Genomic DNA, 12,395 nt, shown 5'->3' with positions numbered 1-12,395 from the left:
GGCTACCCTTTGTCCACAAGTGCTGTCTTAATTCTTTTTGTTTCAGGGCAGGCCTGTGAGGCCTAAGTGTTTACAGGAATCAAACAGGTACCAGATATCTAAACCACCTTAAAGATCTTCATTTTCACCTAAGAGTTTTGAAATTCAAAGGACGTTTGTTCCACGGGTAGCTAATCACAGTGCTAGAATACTAATCCAAAAGGAGGATGACATACAAAGGGGTACTGAAGAAATTCCTAGTCCCTTCACTTAAGCTGTCTTATTCTGCAGCTACTCAAATCAGAAACGTGGCCATAGGCCAGCATTAATAATGATTCAGGAACTGTATGTGTTCTTCCTGATAAACTTGGGGCTTTGTCCTCTAAGAGAGGCTCTTTTGCATACGTCTGGGCAAGTGAAAAACAGACATAATAAGAATAGAATTAAGCAGCTAATGCCACTTGAGATGGTGACATAAATATAACTTAATAAACTAGCATGAGTTATAGCAAAATGTATGTTGCATGTATATTGTTATGAGACAATGGAAGAACAGACACTGCTTTTTCCTGATAATTTTTATTATTAAAAATAAGCACATGGCCAAGAATTCAAACAGATCAAAGTTAATACTTTTGAACTCAAAATTGAATTTCCTACCATCCCAATCCCAAAGAAAACCCTTTTCTATACTTTTCAGCATATCCTTTTGAAATTTTGCCTGCTTACACATGTATCAGTGTACATGGATACTCTCTTTTAAAATATTTACTCACTATTTCACATAAGTGGTTACATATACAACATATTGTTCTGATCCTTGCTTTTTTCATTTAATAAAATATCTTGGAGATTATTCCATATCATACCTATAGTTATGCTTCTTTCTTAAATTTTCACTTTGCTTTGGAAGAGATTTTACAAGTACATGGTAAAAGTAATTCCAACAAAACAAAAGTTATATGGTGAACTGCAAGTTTGCTCTCACCCCTGATCCTAGTCCTTCAGTTCTTGTAACCAGGGGCAACCACTGTTACCAATTTGAACACTGACCTGTGTAAGCTTCACATGTAATCTGTCAGGTCAAATAAAATGAAATTCTCCTCAAAAACTCACTTGTGTATTCAGCATAGTTTTTAGTTGATGAAAATAGGCTAGTACTTGGTCCCTAAGTTCTTAGCCAGGGTTTATCCCATTTTGAGTTTTTTCTTATTAAAACAAACTGCATGTATATATTCTCTGGAGCTGTTTTTCAGAGAGATACTATTCACACAAAATAGTGGATTTGCTTTTGGCCAAGGTGGAGTAACTGGAATTGCATTTATCTTCACAACTGAAACAACCCTCCTCTTTCTCTGCCCCATGCCAAATAAAACATTTGAAACAACACTTTTCAAATACACTGGACATTGGCATCAGAGGACAGTGATCTTTGAGGGGTGAGAAACAAGTGAGGTAAACCCTGCTACTGACTCAGCCCACTACTCGAGAGAGTTTCCAGCCGTAGCACAGTAGGAGGAACCCAGGGAAAGCCTGGCAGACTCTCTGAGGTGAGGAAACAGAGCTGAGAGACCACGGGGACCAAAGGCAGCTAGAGTTACAGGACAGAGCATCAGAGAGGCTACAGCTGCATGGAAGAAGAACCAGAAATCCACACAGGGTCCACCATGAGTATGCAGCAATTCTCTTCAGTATTCCTCAACTCAATACTCATCAATGCATGTACGTGAGGAAACTACTTATCTGAAAGGATGAGAGGGAATAGTGTCTGGCACTCATATAGGACAAGAAATAGTGCCTGTTCCCACCAGCCACACAGGGTATTGCGGTAAATTATTCAGAAAGATCTTGTCTCAATAGTGGGAGAATAATTAGCAGCAGAGTAAACATGGCTCTGATCCCAGCTAATGAATCTTAAGACCTGACAAGATCAAACTATTTTCAAGAGATTTAACTGCATTCCGAACAAAGCTAAAAAGTATTTATAGAAACAACAATATCCACTATCCAGCAAGGTGGCATTCACAATGTCTGGTATCCACATCAATGATCACAGGCATGCAAGAGGCAGGAAAATATGACCCCTGATGTGGAGAAGAATCAGTCATTGGAAACTGACCCAGAACTGATACAGATGTTAGAATTAGCAGACAGACATTGAAGGTCTAAGTGTTAATATATAAGTTGAAAAAGTTAAGTAGACACAGGAAAGGTGTAAAAAGGGCCCAAATCAAACTACTAGAGATGAAACTACAATGTCTGAGGTGAAAAATACACTGGATTTGGTTAATTACAGATTAGCCATAGAAGAAGAAAAGAGTAGTAAACTTGAAGACATAGCAATAGATACTATCTGAAAGCAAATAGAGAAAATTAATTTTAAAAAAAGGAAAAAAGCATCAGGGAACTGTGAGACAACCTCATGTGGTCTAATATATGTGTAATTGGAGTCTGCAAAGGAAAGTAGTGAGGAATGGGACAGAAAAAAATTTGGATAAATAACAGCCTAAATTTTGTAAATTTTATGAAAACTATAAATCCACAGACCCAAGAAGGTTAACAAACTCCAAGCACAAACAGTATGAAGAAAACTACGCCAAAGCATGTCATAATCAAATTGCTCAACTCTAGTGATAATGAGAAATCTTAAAAACAACCAGAGTAAATGCTCACGTTATGTATAGAGGGACAAAGATAAAGATGACATTTGACTTCTCATCAGAAGCAATAGAAGCAAGAAGACAGTGTTTTTAAAGATTAAAAAACCCTGTCAATCTGGAATAGTAAACCCAATGAAAATACCTTTCAAGAATGAAGGTGAAATAGACTTTTTCAGACATATAGAAGCTGAAATAGTTTATCACAGCAGACCCATCACTACAAAAATGGTAAATAAAGTCCTTCAATGAGAAGGAAAATGATACCAGATGGAAATCTGAATCTACACAAAGGAATGAAGAGCACCAGAAATGATGACTGCATAGGTAAATAGATAACACTTTTCCTTATTACTAGGAGCCCTCTGTGCTTTACTTTTGTTACCATTAACACCTGACTGTTCATGAAATCAGTATTTATGTGAAAGAAACACAAATGAGGCACAGCATGGTACAGCCAATGCTATGAAATAGCAGTTGCTTTCTAAAATAAACCTAGATTCACTGCAATTATCAAATATTTACCCTACAATTTCATTTTAAAGTAATCCTTTCTATTTACTTATTACAGAAAAATGCATAAGTAATAAAAAAAATATAGCTCACTGAATTTTCACAAAGTGAGCACACCTATGTTACCAGCATACCAGATCAAGAAACAGAATATTATTACCATTCTAGAAGCTCCTTTTGCACTTCCTTCCAGGAATTATCCCTTTCCAAGGGTCACCCTGACTTCTACCACTGTAGATTAGTTTTGCCTAATTTTGAATTTTATGTAACTGGAATCATACAGTGTATGCTTTTAAAAAATCTGGCTTTTCTCATCCAGTCTTGTAAGATTCATCAATGCTGTCCTGTGTAGCAATTGTTTATTCATTTTCATTGCTGTATGGCATTCCATTGTATGATTATACATTTTATCTAATCAACTATTCATAGGTATTCGGTTGTTTTCATATTTTGGCCATTATGAATGGTGCTTCTATAAACATTCTTCTGTATATCTTTTGGTGAATATATGTATGCATTTCTGTTGAATGCATACCTTGCAGTGGAGTTGATAGACAATAGGACATATATATGTTCAGCTTTCCTGAATGATGTTTGTACCATGTACCATACCAGGAGTACACAAACATTCCAGTTGCTCGATGACACAGGGTATTTCCTGTCATTTTCATTTTAGCTATTCGGGTAGGTATATAGTTCTATCTCATTGTGGGGTTTTAACTTTCATTTCCCTTATTACTAATGAAGTTGAGCTACTTTTCATATGTTTATTGACTGTTTTGGTATAATCTTTTGTGATATGTCTGCTCAAGTCCTTCACTCATATTTGTTTTTGGAAATTGGTCTTTTTCTTATTGATTGGTAGGAGTTATATATATATATATAGTGGACATGGATTTATGTTTTGTGTCTATCTTGTACCCTTCTCTTGCTTGCTTTTTCATTCTCTTAATAAAGTCTTTTGATAAGCAGAAGTGTTAAATTTTAATGCAGTCTCGTTTATTAATTTTTTCTATACTCATAATTTCATGAGCTCAATATGAGTAAATATTTTTATGTGGTTGCTAAAATAGCTAATGCTGTTCAAGGCATCCTTACTAAAAGTATTATTACAAAGTGAGTGACAGTCCTGCTCCTCTCTATGATGTTGATACCTTACAAAGAGAAGTTCATTTCTTTTTGAGCATCACATCATATGAAAGGTTTGGAACAACTAATGTCTGTTCAGGAAAGAGCATCCAGGATGTTGAAAGATTTCCAAAGCCTGACATCTGAGGAAGAGTTAAAAGATATGGAGATGTTTAGATTGAAAAAACCTACATAACAGGTGTGGGGAAGTACTGCTTGGAAAGTAAAATTCAACTTGTTCTTTATCACTGCAAGAGGAAGAGGTCGTAAAGGCTGAAAGTGACAGGGATATCAATTTCAGCTTGCCAGGGAGCATTTACTCTCTGTCACAGTGGTCCAAAGATGGAATGGTAAATGGAGATCGTTTTACCTAAAAGTAGTGTGTAAAAGGCATTCTGAGATTGGTTGGAAAATGACCCGAAGGAAATTATCCTTTCCTGAGTGCTCATTGTCTTAGCTCCTGCTGCAGTAGACATCATGACCCCCCTTCAAGGAAGGACTTGCTCTCTTGCTTCTGGGAGTGTGGGATGGTCTTCAGCTCTCAGCACCTTCAGGGATTGCCTTAGTCACACAGAACTGTCCTGTCCAAGGTCATAGCTCCTGTCACAGGTTGGGTTTCCTGGGAAGCAGACACTGTGATTGTGAGGGGAAGGAAGCAAGAGTGGAGGGAGAAGTTAAGAGTAATGCAGACCCAACAACAGCCTTGGCCATCCCTACGGGGAACTCTGGAGCTAGAGGGGCCCTTCAGAGTTGTACCAAATTGGGCCAAGTTGGCCAGCCCTTTATTCCGCCATATGGAGCGTTCATTGGATTTGGGCTGTCCAGAAGGACTATGACCTTGGACAGGACAGTTCTGTGTGACTAAGGCAATCCCTGAAGGTGCTGAGAGCTGAAGACCATCCCACACTCCCAGAAGCAAGAGAGCAAGTCCTTCCTTGAAGGGGGGTCATGATGTCTACTGCAGCAGATTATAAACGTTTTATAAATTTTGTTTTTAATAAATCTATTTATAATCTTCATTTGCTTTGTCATATTGGTTTAACTTTATCCTCCCAAAATATCAATCTGACCGTAATTCTAAGAATAGCAGCAGTGACTCCAGAGGCCACCCCCATCTAGTATCTCTTCTTGTGGTCACACATTCCCTCATTAGTGTATCATTCTGCTCACCACAACCATACACATCCCTTACCCCAAAAGTTATGGCCATTACTCATCCCTGCAGAAGCCCACCTGTGCTGGGGCTCATGTGTAAGGAATTGGGGCTCCATATGCTTTTGTGTCCAGAAGCAATGTGCAGCCTATAACCTAATTCCATTTAATAAATGATAAGTTTAATGCCCACTGGGATATGGTCCTCCAGGCCTCCCAAATCTGCTTTCACCATAAATCAAATATGTGTTCACAAAATTCTGCTCTGTTAGCTGGAACTCTTGTTCCCAGTAGCAGCAGGAGTCAGATGTTGAAAAGGTTCCTGGAAAGTAAGGAAAATAAATATGTAAGTAAAATTTTATTTTATATTTAAACTGCTATTTCAAATACAGGAGAATTTGCTTGGATATGGCTGCTTACTTATTTACAAAAGGGGGTCAGGGAGCCTGGGACATGGAGCCTGACGCTGAACCTCCAAAGCACACACTGCATTAGTTTATAGCTCATTGGTAAGACTAATTGAGAGCTGATGGTGGAAAAAAATAGGATGTATATATTTTAAATTTTGCTGTTCATTTGAATATTTTGCTTATTTGAGTATTTGGGTATTATTTAGGGAGAGGTTAGATCACAAACAGTTAGAATGTACTTTGGTAGCAGTTGTTTCCTGAGAGCCCTGCAGCTGGTGGGCACAGTCAGGTTGCAGGGTTCTCTGGGATCTCGGGCATGCCCGGGTACTCCTAATCACTGCTACCAAGCTCACTGCTAGAAAAAGGATTGCTCTATTTTGCTGTGGGTTCTGTTTACTTGGCTCCATCATGTTAAGCCTGGTCAATAGTCTTTAGGGGCAAGCGTCCCTAGGTTAACCACTGGGATGTGGTTTCCTTAGAAGAACCCTGGGGTGTATGCTGTGGTGCTCCCCAAAGATCCCCCTTCAAGAACGGAGAACTTATTCCACAGCTACCAAAATGTTGTAGAAAAGGGCCCTTCGGTATCTCTCCCAAGGTCAAATCTCCTTCCAAGGGCAGCCTGTATCCAATGACTGATCACTGTGGGGGTTATAAGGGCCCAGTCCCCTCATTCTGACGAAAGCGCTGCCTTAGGTCCTGAGATCCCCGAGGGCTGAGACCTCTGTTAGAGCTTCATTGCAGCTCAGTTTCTTTTTCTTTCCAGTCCTGCTTCCCTCCCCTCCCTTCTACAGGTGTGGCTCCCAAGAGCTATACAAAGGTTTCTTAGAGGCGGAAGCAAAATGCCTATGCTTATTTTTAAAGTATCTGAAAACACCCCATCTGGTAGCCTTGGTTTGGTAGTGATGCTCTTGTGGCTGTAGGCTCTGAAGTCAAACTTCCTGGGTTCAAATCCTGATTTTCTCATCTATTTACTGTAGTAGCTTGGGAAGGTAACTTAATCTCACTAGGTGTCAGTTTACTCATTTGTAAAATGGGTATAGTATTTGTACCAACCTCATGGGTTTGCTCCAGATGGGATTCCGGAAGAAGCAGACTGACATGAGGTTTAGTGTGTAGCATGTTATTAGGGAGGAAATTGACATCCAGGACAATTAAAATCTAATGGATGGCGCGGTAAATAAACAGAAAAAGATCCAGAGCATGGCATGCTGACTAAGAAGGACTGAGCCTTGTGACCTTGAAGCACAATGGAGAAAATGTAACAAAGATAGGGTCACAGGAAAGGTCAGGAGGAAAAAAAATGGATGGGGAAGGTTAATGTGATTCTATTCAATGGAGAAAAACACAAATTATTATTCTTTATTATATTCTGTCCACTTGCAAAAATAAGTGGATGTGGTTTATGAATTTGAGCACAACACATGGCAAAGACAGTTTTTTCTAAAGGAAGAAAATTTCAAGTAGCAAAAGTATAAGTATTCAGGTGCCAAAAATGAAAAGCTCATTTTATCTCATCTGATTAATAAAGTCTACCAATTTGTAGAAAAAAAATAAACTTATTTTTCCTGGGATTTAATCTAAGGAAGAATTTATCACATATCTTCAGTTTGTTGCAAAATACCCACAGCAGAAATATTATTTGACTGGATGTTTTTATTTACTCTCCATTAAAACAGAGGGCATAACATTGCATATTTATTATCTAAAGGCATTTTTATGTGAATCTTAGGAAATATGGTCCATTTACTTTGCTTAAGCTTACACTGCTAACATAACTAAGGGTTAATGTTTAGAGAATATAGAGCAGTGATTCTCAACCCTGGCTGTACATTAGAATCATTGAGGGAGCTTTAAAGTTCCTGATGCCACACCACATCCTGGACCAAGTGAATCAGGATCTCTGCTGGGAGACGAGGCGTTTTTTTAAAGCTCCCTGGGCGATTCCAAAATGAAGGCAAAGTTGAGAATCACTGATGTAAAGGACTGAGTAGTTACTGTGTTCGTTAGTCTGCTCATTTTAAATATCACTTTTTCTCAATGGACCTTTGATAATTGCTGAGTTGCACTCAACTAATATAGCATAGATATCTAAAGTGCTAGTATTATTGGAAATTGATTAAATAACTGAAGTCAGCAAAGTGGGCCCAGGAGCGACCAAAACCAATACGCTCTGTGGTAAATTAGTGAAGGATTTAGTTATCTCTAGGTTTACAAAGAAGTCAACCAATTGCTCATACTTTTCAGGGGTCAAAACATGTGACCAAGTTACTTTCCTCAGTAGTTTGTCTCAGAAGTTCAGGTTGGTGAAGGGTGAAAAACATTCTGCGGGGTTGACGGCCTTACATATCTGGAAACACTAGGCTGATTCAGGAGATGTTCTGGGTTCCAACACTGCAGTTCCCCAAAATGACTGGAGACTTGGTTGAAGTTCCCAGGAATTAACATGAAATGTGTCTTATGAATTGAAATGTGTTTGCAAATGACTTGTAAATAATAGTTTCATTCTTCACCAGTGTAAGGTGGTGGCCTTAGATCTTATCAAAAAATTAAGGCCCAAATGGAATTGCAAATCTTTCCAAGGGCTTTCATTCTGTTCCCTTTGGAGGAAAGAGCTCTGAAAAGCTTATAGCTCTGCCCCCTTATTTCCAGGCCTTTCTGAATCACTGTATGTCCCACAGTTCACCTTGGTTATAAGCCATTCCTCTTTTTACCTCTGTACTTTTAGTGGGGATGCATAGGAAGGCTCAGCTGAGAAACAGACTAAGGTTTTGACCCTTAGGCCTGTTCCTAGCTTGGAGATCCTGAACAGGTTGCCATGTTTCTCTGAACCTATTTCCTAAAGTTTAATGTGGGGATAATAATCTATCACTAAAATATTTAATAAGATACTATATATTCAAGTAGTTGTACGTGAAAGAAGTTGATAAAATATTGAGCATTTTGTCTGAACATTTCTCTGAACCTATTTCCTGATGTTTAATGTGGGGATAATAATCGATCATTAAAATATTTAATAAGATGCTACGTATTCAAGTAGTTGTATGTGAGAGAATTTGATAAAATATTGAGCAAACACAATTAAGGGAAAGAGAACGATGGTACCCAATAGGATAACTAGAGTTTTTGTAAGTTTTTGTTCCACTGAACATTTGACAGTGTTTAGTGAAATGTGCAGATAGGAGGCCCTTAGCAGATCTACTGACTAGATGCTTGTTTTTCAGTTCTATGCAATATGGAAGTCACTCTCCACTTCAAAGACTAGCCTGAATTATGATGTGCTGCAGGTAAATACTGGATTTCTAAGAATGTGAAGACTATAAAATATCATTAATAATTTAATGTTGATTACATGATTTGTTTTGGGCATGTTAAATATATTGTTAAAATTAATTTTACCTGTCTTTTTTGTTTTATTGAGATATAATTGACATGTAGCATTATATTAGTTTCAGGTGTTCAATATAATGATTCACTATTTGTATATATTGTGAAATGATCGTCACAATAAGTCTAGTTCACATCATTCACCACGCATAGTTAGAAATTTTTTTTCTTGTGATGAGAACTTTTTCTTTTGAGGAAGATTATCCCTGAGCTAACGGCTGCCAATCCTCCTCTCTTTGCTGAGGAAGACTGGCCCTGAGCTAACATCCGTGCCCATCTTCCTCCACTTTACATATGGGACACCTACCACAGCATAGCTTTTGCCAAGAGGTGCCATGTCCGCACCCGGGATCCAAACTGGCGAACCTTGGGCTGCCGAGAAGTGGAATGTGCAAACTTAACCGCTGCGCCACCGGGCTGGCCCCATGTGATGAGAACTTTTAAGATCTACCCTTTTAGCAACTTTCAAATATACAATACAGTATTATTAACTGTAGTCACCATCCTGTACATTACATTCCCAAGACTTATTTTATAACTGAAAATTTGTACCTTTTGACCACTTTAGTCATTTCGCCCATCCCCTACCTCTGGCAACCACCAGTCTCTTCTCTGTTTCTATGAGTTTGGTGTTTCTGTTTTATTTTTTTAGATTCCACATGTAAGTGACGTGGTATTTGCCTTTCTCTGTCTGACTTATTTCACTTAGCGTAATGCCCGCAAGGTCCATCCCAGTTGTCACAAATGGCAAGATTTCATTCTTTTTTTTTTTTTTAGAGATTGGCACCTGAGCTAACAACTGTTGCCAGTCTTCTTCTTCTTCTTCTCTTTTTTTTCCTGTCTACTTTTTCTCCCCAAATCCCCCCAGAACATAGTTGTATCTTCTAGTTGTGGGTCCCTTCTTTTTTATGGCTGAGTAATTTTCCATTGTATGTATGTGTGTGTGTATATATCACATTTTCTTTATTCACCCATCGATGGGCACTCAGGTTGTTTTCTCATCTTGGCTATTGTAAATAATGCTGCAATGAACATGGGGATGCAGATATCTCTTTGAGATAGTAATTTCGTTTCTTTAGGATAAATATCCAGAAGTGGAGTTGCTGGATCCTATGGTGGTTCTATTTTTAATTTTCTGAGGAACCTCCACACTGTTTTCCATAGTGGTTGCACCAGTTTACATTCCCACCAACAGTGCACAAGGGATCCCTTTTCTCCACATCCTCGCCAACACTTGTTATTTCTTGTCTTTTTGATAGTAGCCATTCTCACGTGTGAGGTGATAGTTCGCTGTGGTTTTGATTTGCATTTCCCTGATGGTTAGTGATATTGAGCTTCTTTTCATGTACCTGTTAGCCAACTGTATGTCTTCTTTGGGAAAATGTCTGTTCGGATCTCTGCCTATTTTTTAATTGGATTGTTTGTTTTTTTGCTGTTGAGTTGTATGAGACCTTTATATTTTTTGGATGTTAACCCCTTATCAGATATATGATTTGCAAATATTTTCTCCCATTTGGTAGGTTGGCTTTTCATTTTGTTGATGATCCTTTGCTGTGTAGAAGCTTTTTAGTTTGATGTAGTCGTTTACTTTTTTTGTATGTGCTTGAGGAAGATTGGCCCTGAGCTAACATCTGTTGCCAATCTTCCCCTTTTTGCTTGAGGAAGATTGTCCCTGAGCTAACACCTGTGCCAATCTTCCTCTATTTTGTGTGGGATGCTGCCACAGCGTGGCTTGATGAGCAGTGCTAGGTCTGTGCCTGGGATCCGAACCTGTGAACCCTGGGCTGCCGTAACAGAGCACGTGAACTTAACCCACTATGCCACTGGGTAGGCCCCCTTTTACTTTTTTTTAAACAAAATGTGGCTAACAGAAAATTTTAAATTCCAGATGTATTTCACATTTGTGGCTTGTTTTATTTTTCTATTTGACAGCACTGTTTTAGAGCTTCGTCTTGGACCAGTACGGTTTAATAGGAAAATCAATAAACCTCATAATGATTACGTGTCTCTGGAAAACTTCCTATCTTTTGCTTTTTTGTACATTTGCCCTGGTTACATTGTAATGTGAGATTCTACTCTTAGAGTCCTTCCATCTTATAACTTTGTTGGTTTGGGTCTTTAGAAATGAAGCATCCTTGAATAAAGACCATTATGGGTCTTTCATAAAATAAAACTTCTCTTTGTTGTGAACAATATCATTGCCAGTTTTCTCACAGGATAGATTCTTTTCTTCTCCCATTTTTTTCTTCTTTCACTGAAGACAATTTTTAAAGACCCTCAATCGCTGGATCATTTGAGATATTACCTGTAGTTCCTGTCTTACCCTTCCTTCTATGTATTGGATATTTGAGGGAGGGGAAGCAGTTCCGTGTCCTGTGGGCTTCAGATGACTGCAGCCGGGATGGCAACAATCTAATGTTACTTGGGGAAAATGGCACCAGGCAGAGCACAAATAGCTGTTTGGAAGTGGAGTTCTGAAGTCCCTCTGGATCTTGCTGACGTCGTGTTTTTCTGATGATGGCTCCACACTTCGGAGCTCTTCAAGGCTACAGAATAATAGAAGCAGATGTCACGGTGTGTGTGTGTGGGGGTGCATGATGCACAACCTACTTATAAATACCTGGTGGAAATTACTGTGAAACCATTAGAAGTACCATAGTTGGGCCAAAGATTTGAATCATTCTAACTCATATGTGTGCCTAAAAAATTCCACATCAGCTGCTCTCAGATCTATAAAACTGCTGTTCTTCTGTGGTGACAACTTTGAGGGTCATTAGCTGTAAACTATTTGTTTCCATCTATGATTTTCCATGATATATTAATAAAACAGTCATGCTACATGTCACATTGTCCAGAGAGGCAATCAAAAGATGTGATGAGTGTATTTAGAGCCTCATATCCCATGCTTCATATTTCCATGGAGAACAGCATTGTCCAATAGAAATATAATGTGAACCACATGTAATTTTAAATTTTCTCACAGGTACATTAAGAAAAGGGAAAAGAAAGGTGAAATTAATTTTAATGATGTGTTTTAATTGATTTATTTAAAATATTTCAGCATGTAATTACTTTTAAAATATTATTAAGATGTTTTACATTCTTTTCTTTTTTTTGTGTGTTAAGTCTTGAAAATCTGGTATGTCTTTTCCACTTACAGCACATCTCAGTT

The sequence above is a fragment of the Equus przewalskii genome, chromosome 21, assembly GCF_037783145.1.
Source record: "Equus przewalskii isolate Varuska chromosome 21, EquPr2, whole genome shotgun sequence".
NCBI lineage: Eukaryota > Metazoa > Chordata > Mammalia > Perissodactyla > Equidae > Equus > Equus przewalskii.
Note: the sequence above shows the minus strand (reverse complement) of the source record.